Source organism: Crotalus tigris, unplaced genomic scaffold, assembly GCF_016545835.1.
Source record: "Crotalus tigris isolate CLP2741 ecotype Arizona unplaced genomic scaffold, ASM1654583v1 scf7180000017661.16357234195:1864864, whole genome shotgun sequence".
In the NCBI taxonomy this organism is placed as follows: domain Eukaryota; kingdom Metazoa; phylum Chordata; class Lepidosauria; order Squamata; family Viperidae; genus Crotalus; species Crotalus tigris.
The window spans coordinates 1,309,177-1,326,119 of NW_024096548.1; the positions used below are offsets into that span (position 1 = coordinate 1,309,177).

Here is a 16,943-nt window from a genome sequence, read left to right on the forward strand (position 1 = left end):
AAAAAAGGTCACAACTCCAAGTTGTGTATTTGAATACTGACACTTCAGAGAGGGGAAGCACCAAATGCAGGAGCCACCGGGGAGATGTGAAAGAAGGTTGGGTTTTCCGCTATTCATACTGAGAGTCCTTTCCATTTGACCATGACTGAGTAATTCTCATACATCACTTATACCATTACTAGTACTATTTGTGATGATGTCAACCATGACCACTGGAAGGAATTAGTGAATGTGTGGAAATGAGGGGTTCAAAATCCAGAATCAAGGACTTTTGGTATGTTCCTTCAGGATATGAGGATATCCCAAGGAAAGACAAAAGTTGCAACTACCAGGCATGCAAACAACTGTTTTAACTGTTCCTTGCATAATTTGCTGTTGAAATTTCACCTTTTTTTTTAAAAAAAAAAATCATCCTCTTGTTCAAGCTTATTGGAGTTTCCAGCAATTTCAGCAAATCTACCCCTTTAACTGATTCATCTGCCCCAGAGGAAGTGACCAATTTAGATAGGAATTAAATAATAATTGTAAAAAAAACCCACAGTTTTTCTTGATTTTAGACTGTACGTCTGTTCGAAATCTCTATAGAAGTACTTTTGTCTGGTGAAGGAGAGATCTGGAAAAAGTGCACTGGTTATTCTTGTAATGATTGTTACAATGGTCAGCTACATTTTTACTAAGGAGTTCTTTTGTTCTCAATTTGTGCCTTACATCCTCATCTGGTTGATCAGGCCCAGGGTTGAGACCTTAGGAAACTAAAGCTCCATACAGTTTGAATCAATATTCTTCTCAGCCAGTCTCACCATCTTACTAAGGGCAGAAACTTATGTCCTTCTGCTATTTTCACCTACAGTTCTCCTCAGCCCGGGTCAGTGGTCAAGAATTATAGGAGCTTTAGTCCAAAAGCCACCAGGGGTAACAGGTTACCTATCCTTGTTCCAAACGTTCATGGATATTTCCCTAGTTTGGACATCTCAGCTCATGTCATCAGTTGCATTAACTAAACAGTAATACTTCAAAATATATTTGTGGTCCAGCTGGTGCTGCAGAGGATTTAATTAACAGCTCTGAATGGATTGAACCACTTAATGTAAGCAATTGCCCAAAGTCTGTAGTTCTGACAACAACCAGTGTTTACTTACCCTTGATTCCTTTAGTATCTTTAGCTGGGAATTCTCCAAGGTAAATTTCAATAAGAGGAAACTGGAAAATAAAGAAAAAGAGAAACATCACCACTAAAGAAATAAATAAGACTACTGGTCTTCATATCCTTATCTACCAAATTAAATATTGTCCAATCCTATATTCGGTTTCTAATGCTAACTTGGATAAATGCCATTATTTGGAAACTTAAAGATGGCCAACGTATTAGGTAAAAACCCTCTAAAAACTGAATATGAGGCGCTAATATGATGGGCTTGCAAAAAAGGCAAACGGAACTTGAATCTGGGCTAACTTACAGCAGGTGTCCAATTTAGCAAATAAAAAAATAAAAATCCAGGGCCCATGACCCCTTAGGGAATGACATTTGGGAAAGCTGTGGCTGCTTCAGTGCTACTGGACGCTACTGCTGCACTGCTGTGTTGTGCTGCAGTTACATGACTTACATTTTCAACATTCTGTGGCAATTTCCCAGCCAATCTTGCAATCCCTCACTTGCTCACCCATTTAGAAGCAGCCAGTTAACTGACTGCTGCGAAGGGGAGGGGAATGGATTCCCACAAAGACTCAGTGGGGAAGTCAGCAGGAAGTCGGAAGTCACTTGCTTTGGTCATTCTGTTTCTTTGTTTAGATAAGAAAATATCTCTGAAACAATGCATGGATTATTATTGGGCAGAGTTAGACTCCATTGCTTAAATGACTCTCCAAGCTTTCAGTAAAGAGAGCTGTGTTTTCTTGGAATTGTTTTGACAAAAGCAGAAGAACAAGCAGAACTTTATCTAACTGGAAGCAGCCACTGATTCATTTACCTTGGAACACCTTAAGAAAAAAAAAAACATGGCAGTTGCCAAGTCCAAACTTTTCATCACATGACTGTGGGGATGCTGCAACAGTTCTAAGCATGAAGATCTGTCATAAATCACTTTTTTCAGTGCTGTTGTAACTTCTGATAGTCACTAAATGAATGGTTGAAAGGACTACCTGCATTATATAAGCTTGCAGCCTGGAGTCAGTTATAAAGTAATACAAATTAAGTAATCTCTCTGAGGAGATGGGTGGTTCAGAAATGTGAAAAACAAATAAATAAAGACAAGGTAAAAAATCTAATAAATACATAAATGAATACATAAATCTTGCAAATGTTTACTGTATCTAAAGAACTGGGGAACAGAAAGACAAAAAGGCAATCTAACCCAGCTCTCTATGCACAGCTAAGCACTGTTCCATCTCTACATCACTCTTTCTGATTCAATCATGTCATTTCCATCACTTATCTAACGGGACTTTCTCTGGCCATTGTGCACTATTCCAAAATCTGCAAAAAGCAAGAGAAGAAAACGGAGTGTAATTACAGATTAACCTCAAAGATACCGTTCAGAAAACATACAGTAATTGTTCAATGTTATTATTATTATTTTTAGAATTATGTTCCACAATCTTCTCATTTTTCTGCACAACAAACCTGTGAGGTTGGTTGGGATGAGTGAGAATGACTCGCGCCCCCCCCCCCAAATAACCCAAGAAGTCAGGGTGGACTTATTGTGATCTTGTGGGAAAACCCAGAGGAGGGATCCAATAAACGACCTAAGAGCCATTGCTACGTCATAATGCTCACCAACCTACTGCAGTTACTGAAAACAGTGAACTTTATCAAGACATACAGTTGAAATGCAATGCAGTAAAATGTTGATGGAAGCATCATGAAATCCCCAAAAGAAGAGAAATGAATTATGAATATGTCAGAATTATGAATATGTCAGAATTCAAAGAAATAGCAAATTCTGAGAACTACCAGCTCAGGAAAAACACCGAAACTGTTATTTTTGAATACAGTCTTCACCTTACAAGCATATTTGAGCCCCAAATTTTCATTGTTAAGCACTGTTAAGTGAATTTTGCCCCATTTTACAACATTTTTGCCCCAGTTGTTAAGCGAATGCACGCAGTTGTTTTTAAGCAACGCCAGCTTCCCCAATTGACTTTATTGCTTGCCAGAAGTGAGCTGGGAAGGTTACAAGTGGTGATCACATAAACCTGGGACAATGCAATTGTCATAAATATGTGCCAGTTGCCAAGCACCTGAACCTGCAATGGTCGTAAGTATGAAAACTAGTCATAAATCACTTTTTCCAATGCTGTTGTAACTTTGAGCTGTCGCTAAATGAACGGTTGTAAGTCAAGGACTACCTGTACAGACATTTTGAAATAAAATTTAAAAGATTTAATTTGTATAATAATGAAAATTGGAAGATTAAGAAAGATGTGAATTTTGGAAGAGGCTGGAAGGGCTTGTAGAATATCTAACAGAAAGGGAGAATAGTAAGAGTGTAATTGTTGAAAAGAAGGTTGGGAATCATTTGTATATTCTTTTAATTTTAGTTTCCTTTTTCATCCCTTGCGCTTTTTTGTTTTTTTCTCTTCTTTTTTCAATTTGTCTTTTATCCTATGAATATATTTTTTAAAATAAATATACATTTAAAAAAATGCAAGACAGCACTATAAAATCCATCATGTAAGCCGATTTTAAATAAACAACATTGGCTTGACACAGGTTAACAAATATGCAGCACCAGGACGTGGCTCTTGCCTGCAAGAACTTTGCAACCGTTTTAGTTATATTCAGACTTTCATCTAAAAGTAACGTAGAATAAAACATTTCTGCTTAGGAACCTTTGAAGTGGTGGGCCCATATCAGGGGTGGGCAACTTAGCATCTTTAAGACTTGTGGACTTCAACTCCCAGAATTCTCTAGCCAGCCTTATATCTCAATACAGAGTACAATACTGAAGGTCAGCAGTAATAGTTTCCAAAGGCTGTCATAAAAACAAAACTACTGGAAGATCAATGCACTCGGACTCGTTAATATAGATGAATATATCTATTTTCTAGATATAGATAATATAGTACATTAAAACAAGCTTTGCTAAAGGTAAGTGTAAACGAATTTTTGCTCTTTGTTGTTGACATTTACAGCACAAGGAATTGCAGCATGACAATATAAAAGGAAAGTTCCTTCTATTGGTGGTAGCTGATGACAGCCAATTTGCTGTAGTGGTTACGGCACCAGGCTAGAAATCCGGAGACTGGGAGTTCTAGTCCCACCTTAGGCATCAAAGCCCGCTGGGTGATCTTGGGCCAATCACCTGGAGACTGGGAGTTCTAGTCCCACCTAAGGTAGGGCTTTTCAACCAGTGGTACGGGTACCACCTGTGGTACATTGGCACCTGGTAGGTGGTACGCGAGCATCCTAGAAAAGTGGTAGGAGGGGGAGAGGAATGAGCTGAACCGGTGGCAGCACCGCACAAGCCTGAGTGAGAGATGTCTGGAGCTGCAGGGCTGTCAGGGCTCAGCGGAAGCACCAGAATCAGCGCCAGGCTCCAGCTGGAGCTCGGCACTGATCCTGGTGCTTCTGCTGAGCCCTGAAGAAGCACCAATCAGCTGGAAAGCAGCACTGATCCTGGCGCTTCTGCTGAGCCCAGAAGAAGTGCTGATCAGCTGAAATGTTGCAGCATCTCCAGGGTCTTGTGATTTACATTCAGATGCTTGGCAACTGATTCATATTTATGATGGTCACAGTGTCCCAGGGTCATGTGAAGTGACCAAAACCTGCTGCAACCACCCAGCAGATGGGGGGGGGGAATAAAAACCAAACACTTCCACCCCATCCCCGCTGCCAATCCTCAACAGAAATGCTCACAATGAAAACCTTGGACAGGAGGAAGAGCACCACCAGGTGGGCAGGCAGGTGTCTTGCTTGGCTGTGGCTTGGTGGGCACTTTTTTCAGTGCCATTGTAACTTCGAACAGTCACTAAGTGAACTGTTGTAAGTCGAGGACTACCTGTATTTTATCACTTTTTTCCTTTTGGGGGGGGGGGGGGTCATCACGTTTTTGATACCTTGCTGGGCGACTGGTGGTACTCGGATATTGCCATATCCCAAAAGTGGTACAATGGGTGAAAAGGTTGAAAAGCCCTGACCTAAGGCATCAAAGCCGGCTGGGTGATCTTGGGCCAATCACCAGGAGGCCGTGAGTTCTAGTCCCACCTAAGGCATCAAAGCCGGCTGGGTGATCTTGGGCCAATCACCAGGAGGCCGTGAGTTCTAGTCCCACCTAAGGCATCAAAGCTGGCTGGGTGACCTTGGGCCAATCACCAGGAGACTGTGACTTCTAGTCCTGCCTTAGGCATGAAAGCTGGCTGGGTGGCTTTGGACCAGTTCCTTTCTCTCTCTCAGCCTTAGGAAGGAGGAGCGAATGGCAAACCACTTCTGAAATTTTGCCGAGAGAACTGCAGGAACCATGCAGTTGCCAGGAATCCAAAACTGACTTAAAGGCACCTAACAAACAAACAAAAGGGAAGAAATATTAGATGCTGGCAAAGATGATCCTCATAACGTTTGCTATTCTTGGCAGGCAGAGTACCGTTCAAGCCCTTTCAGGTAGGCCTCAAAGGACTGCCAGGCCTGATTTGTCCTTGTGGGTAATTTCTCCGGTGGTGTGATCTTTGATGGGGAGAGACGTACCAAAGGAACAAGAGGGACAGAAACACCGGTGGGCTTCTGTGGCTGCAGGCCCGCTGCAGGCCCACTCCTGTGAGCTGCCAAGTGACTTAGCTGGCTGGAGTGGCACTTATAACAAAAGGAGAATCCTTCACTCCTTCCGCCTTGGCAGGAAAAGTGCCCATTCCCGTTTCTTTAAAGCCAAGCTGTTGTTTTATGAAGATCACAGCCGTTCAGGTAGGGGTTGCAAAGCAAACAAAAGCAAAGCAAACAAAGGCAACAGTTCCATATTTAGCCCCAGGAAGCTGCACAGCATCCACCGTGCGGTGAATACAGGTTGCCCTCGGCTTACAGCCATTCGTTTAGTGACCGTTCAAAGTTACAACAGCACTGAAAAAAGCCGACTTACGGCCGTTTTCACTCTTAACGACCACTGCAGCCCCCCCCCCCGCGGCCACGTGATCAAAATTCAGACTCTTGGCAAGTGTTCATATTTCTGACGGTTGTCGTGCCCCGGGATCATGTGATCCCCTTTTGCGACCTAATCCTCACCCTGGAAACTTGCAGACTAAATCCATTTATTTACACTACATGAGCAATTAACTTCCAGGGACAGGAAAAAATAGCACAGTACTTCCCCACCCTGAAACAAAGGGCTACTGTTTTGTTTTTTTTTTTTTTTTTAAAGTAGTGCTCTTTTGATGGACAAGCTGAATGACTTTATCTTCAAAAGATTATGTATCCCTTTTGCTGCTTTTCAGGGAGATGATAGCACTTTATTTCCAAGAAGGACTGATGCCGTCACCTTGCTAATTCTGAAGAAACACAGGCCCTGGTACGGCCTGAAGGGAGTATGTTCTATGGAAAATTATGTCAAGTCCCTTTAGGGCAGTGGTTCTCAACCTTTTTAATGCCGCGACCCCCAACCGGTCGTAAGTCGAGGACTACTCAACCGGTCATAAGTCGAGGACTACTCAACTGGTGCAGCACCGTTTGCAGAAGGGGACTTTTGGCGGGCTCAGCAGGGCACAGACAGCCTGGACAATTCCTATTGGCTTTTGAAAGCCAATAGAATTAGACTCTATTCAAGAGAGTCTATTCTATTGGCTTTCAAAAGCCAATAGAATAAAAGGGAGTAGCACAGCTAAGGAAAAGGGGGAAAAAATGGCGGACTGCGTTGTTTGGCGACCCCCGTGAAATGGTCGTTCGACCCCAAATGGGGTCCCGACCCACAGGTTGAGAACCACTGCTTTAGGGTAAAAGACATTAAGAGAACAAAGACCCTGAGGCTAGGATTAACAGAATAACAGAGTTGGAAGGGATCTTGGAGGTCTTCTAGTCCAACCCCCCTGCTCAAGCAGGAGACCCTATAGCATTTCGAATAGTTGTCCAATCTTTTCTATAAAACCTCCAGTGATGGAGCACCCACAACTTCCGGAGGCAAGCCATTCCACTGGTTTATTGTTCTTGTTGTTAGTTGCGAAGTCGAGTCCGACCCATCGCGACCCCATGGACAAAGTTCCTCCAAGCCTTCCTGTCCTCTACCATCTTCTGGAGTCCATTTAAGCTCACGTCTACTGCTTCAGTGACTCCATCCAGCCACCTCATTCTCTGTCGTTCCCTTCTTCTATTGCCCTCCATGTTTCCCAGCATTAGGCTCTTCTCCAGCAAGTCCTTCCTTCTCATTAGGTGGCCAAAGTACTTGAGTTTCAACTTCAGGATCTGGCCTTCTAAAGAGCAGTCGAGGTTGATCTCCTCTAGGACTGACTGGTTTGATCGCCTTGCAATCCAGGGGACTCGCAGGAGTCTTCTCCAGCACCGTATTGTTCTAACTGTCAGGAAATTTCTCCTTAGTTCTAGGTTGGTTCTCTCCTTGATTATTTTCATCTGTTGCTTCTTGTCCTGCCTTCAGGTGCTTTGGAGAATAACTTGACTCCCTCTTTGTTGGGGCAGCCCCTGAGATATTGGAACACTGCTATTATGTCAATTCTAGTCCTTCTTATCATTAACCTAAACATACCCAATTCCTGCAATTGTTCTTTGTATGTTTTAACCTCCAGAGCTCTTCTCTGTACTCTTTCTAGAACCTCAATATCTTTTTTATATCATGGTGACCAGAACTGGATGCAGTATTCCAGGTGTGGTCTTACCAAAGCATTATAAAGTGGTACAGGTAGTCCTCAGTTTGTTTAGTGACTGTTCGAAGATACGATGGCACTGGAAAAAGTTACTTAAGACCATTTTTCACAATTACAACTATTGCAGCATTCCCATGGTCATGTGATCAAAATTCAGATGCTTGGCAAGTAACACATATTTAATCACCTTTTGCATTCCTCTGACAAGCAAAGTCAAAGGGGAAGCCAGATTCACTTAATAATTATGTTACTAATTTAACAATTGCAGTGATTCACTTAACAGCTGTGGCTAGCAAAGTCGTAAAATGGGGGCAAAACTTACTTAACAAATTTCTCACTTGGCAACATAAAGTTTGGGCTCAACTTTGGTTGTAAGTTGAGGACTACCTGTACTAACATTTCACGTGATCTTTATTTTATCCAGTCATGGTGATTCTCTTTCCACCAGGCAGAAACTGAAGAACAAGCAGGTAGTCCTCAACTTACGATAGCAATTGGGACAAGAATTTCCATTGCTAGGTAGGACAGCGAGTTGCCCGATTTTTCAACCTTTTTCTGGCCACAGTTGTGAGTCAATGTAGTTATTAAATCATACGATTGTTATGTGAATCCAGTCCCCCCTCCCCCCCATTTTCCTTGTTGGAAGCTGCATGGGACATTCACAAATATGGTGCATATTTTAAGTACACGCTGGTTACCAAGCACCAGAATGTTGCACAACATGAATGCATGGTAATTTTGAATACGCAGCTGTAGGGATGCGGCCAAGGTTGTAAATGCAAGGACCTCTTGTAAGTCATTTTTTCCAGGGACAGTGCAACTTCAAACAGTCGCTAAATGATTTTGGTTGTAATACAAATGGTTATAAGTCAAGCAGTACACGTAAAAGATATGATCAGGGCCCTGCTGGACCAAACTCCTGGTCTACCTGGTGCAGCAGTCTGTTTTCACAGGGGTCAACCAATTCCACCAGCCAGCCCACTGCTCCCCCCAGATGACTTTCATAGGGCTAATAGACATTGATCCCCATGACTTCCATGGCTTGGTCCATTTGAAGCCAGCGAAGCCACTTTCTTACACATCAGGGGTCTTCAAACTTGGCCCTTTTATGACTTGTGAACTTCAACTCCCAGAATTCCTCAGCCAGGCACGCCTGGCTGAGGAATTCTGGGAGTTGGAAGTCCACAAGCCATAAAAGGGCCAAGTTTGAAGACCCCTGTTATATATCATCTCATAGAAGAAACTCTCCAAATCACCAAGGTTACTTATTTAAGACAAGGAAGTCAAAGAACTGGAGTGCTCAGGAAACCACAACCATCTTGATTGAGCACAGAAATTATTACTATCAGATTCTTCAGAGAAATGAGGAAAAACCTACCAGCAGCAGCCTGGTATCAAAAATAAAAATCTATGCAAATCGCTATTCTTAGGAAATAAGGCGAGAGCAGAAAACGTTTGATGACGACTTGGTAGAAAGGAGCGCACGAAAAATCTGCCCTGCAGCTACCTCCTTGGCTTGGCTGTTGTCTTTCCTCTTCTGCCATGTTCAAAATCAGTTAGCTCTTTTTGTATTAATCTAGGAGCCACTTCAACAACAAAAGGCTTAAACTGGGCAAGTGGCAGTGCCTGGACTCACATTATCAACATACAGTATCCCCCCCTCCCACGCCCCAACTTTACTAGCTTTCTTGCAGTGACTGAAATCTTGCTATCCACACAATCAGGGACTTTTTTTTTTTTAAAAAAAGCTCTCATTATGCAATACTCACAAAAAGAGCCATATTTTATAAATCCCAGCGTTGCCCAAGAAATCAGAGCGATGGAAAGCAAACGGAGAAATGTAGTGTGCAAATAGCCCTTGACTTACAGCAGCGTGTTTAGTGTCCGGTCACAACGGTACTGAAAAAAAGTGACTTATGACCATTTTTCACACTTACAGTCATTGCAGCATTTCCCATGGCCAGGTGACCATCAAAATTCAGATGCTTGGCAACTGACTCATCTTTATGACGGTTGCAGTGTTGAGGGGTCACGTGACCATCTTTTGTTAACTTCCGACAAGCAAAGTCAATGGGGAAACCGGATTCACTTAACAGCTGGGTTACTACCTTATCAAGTGCAGTGACTGACTTAACAATTGTGGCAAGAAAGGTCGTAAAATGGAGCAAAACTCACTTAACGACAGAAGGTTTGGGCTCAACTGTTGTGGCCGTAAGCCGAAGACTTCCTGTAATTCCTCACTGTAGGGTTTACATCAGGGGTAGGCAACCTTGGCTCTTTTATGACTTGTGGACTTCAACTCCCAGAATTCCTGAGCCAGCCATGCTGAGGGGAAAGGGAGAGGTTTCCATGCTGAGTCATGCTGGCTCAGGAATTCTGGGAGTTGAAGTCCACGAGTCATAAAAGAGCCAAGGTTACCTACCCCTGGTTCACATTCTTATCAAGGAACTCTATGCTTAAGCCAGCCTGTAGCACCATAACAAACTTCCAGGAAATGGTGCAACTCCCCCCCCCCCCCGGCTTGGTTACAGGGGTCAAGGACCTTAAAAGACTTAAAAGATCTGAAAGCGTTGTCTTTGAAAACCATCCGAAAACTTCAGCTGGAACGGAACAGCAACAGTACTTTGACAACAGGTGCGAGCTGCCGAGAAGGCATCAGGATACTTCTAAACCATCACTCTTTCAAACCAGTGTTTCCGAATCTGAGTTAAAAGCACTTGGTTGTGACCTTGATTGACACAGAAGCACGCTCCCCAGCTATTCCCCTTCACAAAACTCAGGTCCAAATTCCTTAGTTCTAAGAAGCTGAAATGAGCCCTTTCTAGAAGCAACACCAATGGCTTCCAAGTTAGTTCTGAATGGGTGGTGTTAGCCTTGTGAGGTATATAAACAGGAAGCACATCCTGATGAACCAGATCTACTTTATTGGAAGGTTACATTAACATAATCTTATTTATTTATTTATTTATGAGACTTATATACCGCTTTAAGTGCAAGCACTCTCTAAGCGGTGTACACCAGTAAGCAATGTGTGTGTGTGTGTATGTATATATATATATATATATATATATATATATATATATATATATATATATACGATTAAAAAGGTTAAAAATATGAACCCTGGGAATATTCATAATGAAGATATAAAATGAACACCAGGGTAATAAAAACTGCAAAAGTTTTTAATAAATTAAAACTATAAAAGTTTTAAAAAGCGCCAAGCTTTCGCCGTCACCTGCCGGCATCCTCAGGGCTGGTGCGCCAGAGAATGAGAAGGTCTTTTTATAGGCGTGTCGAGATCTGCGCCCGGCTCCTCGATCTTGTCATCGGGCCTAATTGGTTCAGCTGTGTGCAATTAACCTGTACTTCTTTTCTCTTTTTGGTTGCATTTTTATCTTCATCCATCTCCAATTCTCCCAACTCCGAATTAGCTAGATGGCAATTCCAGTTATTTCGGTTGCCTTTATATTCTAACCTCCCCTCAGGCTCAGGTGGTAGTGCACATTCTACATTCCTTTCTCCACCATATCTTGTCCGGTTGTTACTTCTAGGATCGCGTTCATTTCCGGTCTCAATACTTTCGTTTTTAATGTGTCCGTCATCCTGATGATCTCGTAAATTGCCACGGGTCCGGTGCAGCGTGGGGGGGTGTTCCGCAAGGTGGAGGGATCGTCTCTTGTCCGTTATCATGCCCAGCTGTCTTGCGCGTGTCCTACTCCGAGTACTCAGTCCAGGGGGTGTGTGCACAGCGGTCAAGCCGCGTCCCTCCTGGTTGCAGCGCTCTTCCTCAGTTCTCCCCTTTTTTACGTTATTAAAAGCATTCGCGTGTATTCTATGGGAGTCCTCAGGATCGTCAGGTAGGGGGTGTAACGGCTCGATCTTCCGCACCTTGCCGCTCTCCGATCTTCCCTCCTCCTCCATAGCGGCGTGTGAGAGTTCTTCGTCAACCACCTCCCGTGGTTTGTCTTCATTAGAGCTGATCGTTCCGGCTGCATGGGGGGTTCTTCTCCTCCTTTCCGGACCAGCCATGATGTTTCTTTTGATGTATGGGCAGGCCGTTGCGTTTAGCGATTCACCCGCACTTCCACCTGTCGTATCTTCCCTCGTCTCCTCTTTACTGTCAGGGGTCCGGATCTTGGTTTTTATCACCCCCCTAATCCTCTGGGATTGCAGCAGTCTCACGGGGGTAGTCGGAGTATCTCGCGATTGCTTTCCTTCCTCCAAATTGCACATGTTTTGTTGGATAGTAATACACCTGGACTCCGGAGTAACCCTGCATCTCAAGAACCCATGCCTCAAGCCACCACACGCATTGCCCTCCCCTATATCCATAATGTATCAGAAGCCACAGCTAGGATCCTGGCACCATATAAAATACAGGTGGCCCATAGACCCAACCAAACACTGCGGGCGGCAATAATGCGCCCTAAGGACCCGCTCCCCAGCATCGAAAGATCGGCAGCCGTCTATAGGATTGACTGTATGGACTGCCAATGCAATTATATTGGGGAGACTGCTAAACGCATTAAGACCAGGGTCCATGAGCACGAATTGGCAGTGAGAAGGAGGGATTGTCACTCCCAAATATGGGCCCACACGGTGGATCTGGGCCACAGGTTTAATTTTAGTGGCGTCAGTGTATTGGCAAATGATAGTACCAAAGGGGGCCGCCTTCTTAGAGAGGCATGGCTCTCGGACAGTAAGTCCATTAACAGGCATATTGACCTATGTCCGTCCTATTTGGCCTTAAGATCATGGAGTGCCAATAATCAGCGGCAACGCCCTCGATGGCCCAATAACAACTTGGGCAGCACCCGAACTATCCAACAAACCATGTGCAATTTGGAGGAAGGAAAGCAATCGCGAGATACTCCGACTACCCCCGTGAGACTGCTGCAATCCCAGAGGATTAAGAGGGTGACGGCGAAAGCTTGGCGCTTTTTAAAACTTTTATAGTTTTAATTTATTAAAAACTTTTGCAGTTTTTATTACCCTGGTGTTCATTTTATATCTTCATTATATATATATATATATATATATATATATATATATATATACCCCAGAAGGATGGAAGGCTGAGTCAACGTTGAGCCGGTGAGATTTGAACCACTGACCTGGTGAACACAGTCAGCTAAAGTGGCCTGCAGTACTGCACCCTAACTGCTGCGCCACCTCGGCTCCAATCTTGCACGTCTGAAGGTACATTTCTACCCCGTCACTTTTAGAGCCTAAGAATCTAGGGTTCCAAGTGATCTTTAATCAGACTGTTCTCCTGGCTGTGACTCTTTCTGCTGTCTCTCAAGATTGTTCAATTAGAAGCACTTCTCAGACGGAAGTGGTAGGCAATTGGCAGGTCCTCCTGAACTCATAGCTTTTGCTTGCTGAGACTCTAGAAAGAGTGCAGAGAAGAGCAACAAAGATTATTAGGCAACTGGAGGCTAAAACATACAAAGTATGGTTGCTGGAACTTGGTATGTCTAGTTTAATGAAAAGAAGAACCAGGGGTGACATGCCACAAAGGAGAGGGGTCAACCTGTTCTCCCAGGCACCTGAAGGCAAGACAAGAAGCAATGGATGGAAACTAATCAAGGAGAAGCAACCTAGAACTAAGAAGAAATTTCCTAACAGGGAGAAAAATTAACCAGTGGAACGGCTTGCCTCCAGATGTTGTGCATGCTCCAACACTTGAGGTTTTTAAGAAGAGATAGGACAACCATTTGTCTCAAATGATACAGGGTTTCTGCTTGAGCAGGGGGTTGGACTAAAAGACCTCTAGGGTCCCTTCCAACTTTGTTATTCTGCTTGAAGGGCAGGTGACAGATGTGGCCAAAAGAGCCTTTGCATAGATTTGTCTTATATGCCGATTCCATGAGGTCCTTCCTTAACCATCTTGCAGCTGGGTTACTGCAAAATGCCTTACTTCTGGACCGGGAGCCAGAACTGGTCCAAACAGTAACCACGGATGCACCTCAGCCTGCACTCCCAACATCGCCACTTCATCAATTGCCCTGACGTATCAGTAGCTTTCTGGGTGCAATGTGAAATGATGGTGGCCATTTAAGAAGCAATGTCACGTCATGGATCAAGAGACATGTCCTGATCCTGCTATCTTTCAGAAATAAGACCTGACTCTGCCAACAGGAAAAGGGCTGAGAGGGAATAAGCCCCCACTCACAGTGACGTGATTGTCATGTAACTATTTTATTTATTTTTTATATCCTGCATTTATTATTTTTTATAAATAACTCAAGGCAGCGAACGTACCCCTTCCCCCAACCACAACCATGGGAGAAGAGTTGGTCTGAGAGAGAGTGACTGGCCCCAAAGCACCCAACTGGCTTTCATGACCAAGGTTGGGACTAGAACTCACAGTCTCCTGGTGATTGGCCCAAAGTCACCCAATCAGCTTTCATGCCTAAGGGAGCACAAGAATTAGAATAGAGCTGGAAGGGACCTTGGAGGTCATCTAGTCCAGTGATTCTTAACCTTTTTGAACGAATCGCCCCCTGGAGCCAATGAGGAAGTTATCATTGCCCCCTCCCCCAACATAACCTCTCAATCGCAACGTAGGAAATAATTCTTCAATTTGTGCAAACACTTTTTTTGTTTTCTTTAAAATTGTCATCAGGACATATCGATCCAAATAATTTATGTCCAGTCTTTTCCCCATATCTCCCATATTCTGGCCAATGGCGTGCCACTGTGTGGGTAGAGGCTGCTGTGCAACGCGCATGAAGATAAGCAATGCGTCTTCACATATGTATGGTGTTCTGTACTGAAGCTAGCTGGAGGAACATTTGAAAACATAATTCAATCCACTAATAGCCAGCGATCTGATGTTTTTGTACGACAGATATACAGTGATTCACTGTACGAAAAAGTCTCAGAAGTGTCCCCAAAACTTCTCGCTCCATCGTCCCCATATCACCCCCTTTTCATTCCTTCGCCCCCGTGTCGTCCCTTTTCATTCCATCGCCCCCCCCTGAAAAATGAAATCGCCTCCTAGGGGGCAATATCGCCCAGGTTAAGAACCACTGTTCTAGTCCAACCCACTGCTCAAGCAGGAGACCCTATACCAGTGGTTCTCAACCTTTTTAATGCCGCGACCCCAACCGGTTGTAAGTCGAGGACTACCCAACAGGTTTTAAGTCGAGAACTACCCAACCGGTCGTAAGTCGAGGACTTTCCCTGTCCAGGAGCGCCATGCATGCGTGGTGCCGCCCCCTGCGCTGGCCAAGGCATAGCTGACAAGAAGCAGAGACGGCGCAGGGTGACCACTGGCTGGGCCACCAGCTGGCCCAGCCTAAGGGAGGGAAGGAACCCGCCGGGCCCCACGCGTGCCAGCAACCCTCCCTGTGCACGCCAGCCTCCCACCTCCCACCCCTGGCCCTCTTTTAGTTACATTTTTAGTAGTTGCTCAGCAGGGAGGGGTGGAAGCTTCCAGACAGCTCGCCTTCACTGCAGACAACTTGCAGCACCGTTTGCAGACTGGGGCTTTTGGCGGGCTCAGCAGGGCAGAAACAGCCTGGACAATTCCTATTGGCTTTTGAAAGCCAATAGAATTAGGCTCTATTCAAGAGAGTCTTTCAAAAGCCAATAGAATAAAAGGGAGTAGCACAGCTAAGGAAAAGGGGAAAAAAATGGCAGACTGCGTTGTTTGGCAACCCCCGTGAAATAGTCGTTTGACCCCAAATGGGGTCCCGACTCACAGGTTGAGAACCGCTGCCCTATACAATTTCAGACAAGTGGCTGTCCAGTCTTTTTTTAAAAAAAGCTCCAGTGATGAAGCACCCACAACATCTGAAGACAAACTGTCCCACTGGTTAATTATGCTCACTGTTAGGAAGTTTCTCCTTAATTCAAGCTTGCTTCTCTCCTTGATTAGTTTCCATCCATTGCTTCTTGTCCTGCCCTCTGGTGCTTTAGAAAAGCTCAATGCTCCAATTTGTATCTGATGCTCTTCTCTGCATTGCTCCATGGTTCCTCCCAATTTTTCTTAAAAATTGGAATCTAGAATTGGACACAGTCCTCAAAGTAGTGTCTGACTATGCTATAATTAATCGATTAGGTGCCATGATATGGAAATTGCACTTCTGTTGATAGAACCTCAGTTACAATTGCCGTTGGGGCAGCGTTATCTTGCTGCTGACTCACATCTATCTTCAGTTTAAGGACTGATCTGATGACAGAATCTGATGACATAAATCAAGAAAGTTCAGACATGTTTGTCAGACAAAATGACAGACTGTCATTTGAAATCCCACCCAAGAGATTCCAAATCTTGGTGATTCGCTATATGTGCCGATATTCTTGCCTGCAAGTTCTCTTTGGATGTCTGGAAAACAAACTTCCACCAAGAAATTTATGGAAGTTTTCTTTTCTACTTCACCCCCAAGGTACAAAGAGTTTAGATGCTGGCATGTAAATATAGCGCTCAGACATTTGCAGCCATTTATTAATTTCCGCCTTTGGTTAATGAGAGATGTTATCTTACCGGCAGAAGTCTTGATTCATTAATGGTACTGAGTGAAAGAGTCTGCATTTAGTTTCTTCGAAGGTCACTGAAGGAGCACTCCAGGAACCTCCCAAATCTTCAATTAACACAAGGCGGGCAAGAAATATAAGGTGACAGTCATAGGGCACAAACGTCGCATGAAAATCTCAAGTTCAATACTTCCTAATTGTGAGCAAAGACCAAATTCACCCTTCCTTGTACAAGAGCCCTTTTAAATTAGTTTGGGGTTTTGACAAGTGAAATCTTTTCTTCCTCTTGGAAATCTCTAAGCAGGCAGGCAGGCAGGTAGGAAAGGGAGGGAGGGAGGGAGGAAAGGAAGAAGGGAGGGGAGAGGAAGGAATGGGAGGGAGGGAGGAAAGGAGGGAGGGAGGGAGGAAGGAAAGGGAGGGGAGGAAGGAATGGGAGGGAGGGAGGAAAGGAAGAAGGGAGGGGAAGGGAGGGAGGAAAGGGAGGGGAGAGGAAGGAATGGGAAGAAGGGAGGGAGGGAAGGGAGGGGGGAGGGAGGAAAGGAAGGAATGGGAAAGAGGGAGGAAAGGAAGAGGAGGGGGGAGGGAGAAAGGAAAGGGAGGGAGGAAGGAGAGGGAGGAAGGAGGGAAAGGAAGGAGGGAGGAGGGAGGGAGGAAGGGAGGGG

The 16,943-nt window shown here is 44.4% G+C and overlaps 1 long non-coding RNA gene across 6 annotated transcripts in view; it reads right to left on the minus strand.

Annotated features, from left to right (window-relative positions):
• The window catches only part of LOC120304828, a 177,600-nt gene that overhangs the window by 2,639 nt on the left and 158,018 nt on the right, over window positions 1-16,943 (minus strand). For 4 of the 6 annotated variants that reach the window (XR_005555851.1, XR_005555847.1, XR_005555846.1 and 1 more), the window contains one exon: window positions 1,140-1,200. This is a non-coding gene — a long non-coding RNA (uncharacterized LOC120304828). Of the gene's footprint in view, window positions 1-1,139; window positions 1,201-2,351; window positions 2,474-5,270; window positions 5,495-16,943 lie in introns of all 6 variants that reach the window. The other 2 variants (XR_005555849.1, XR_005555848.1) reach the window with 2 other exon arrangements.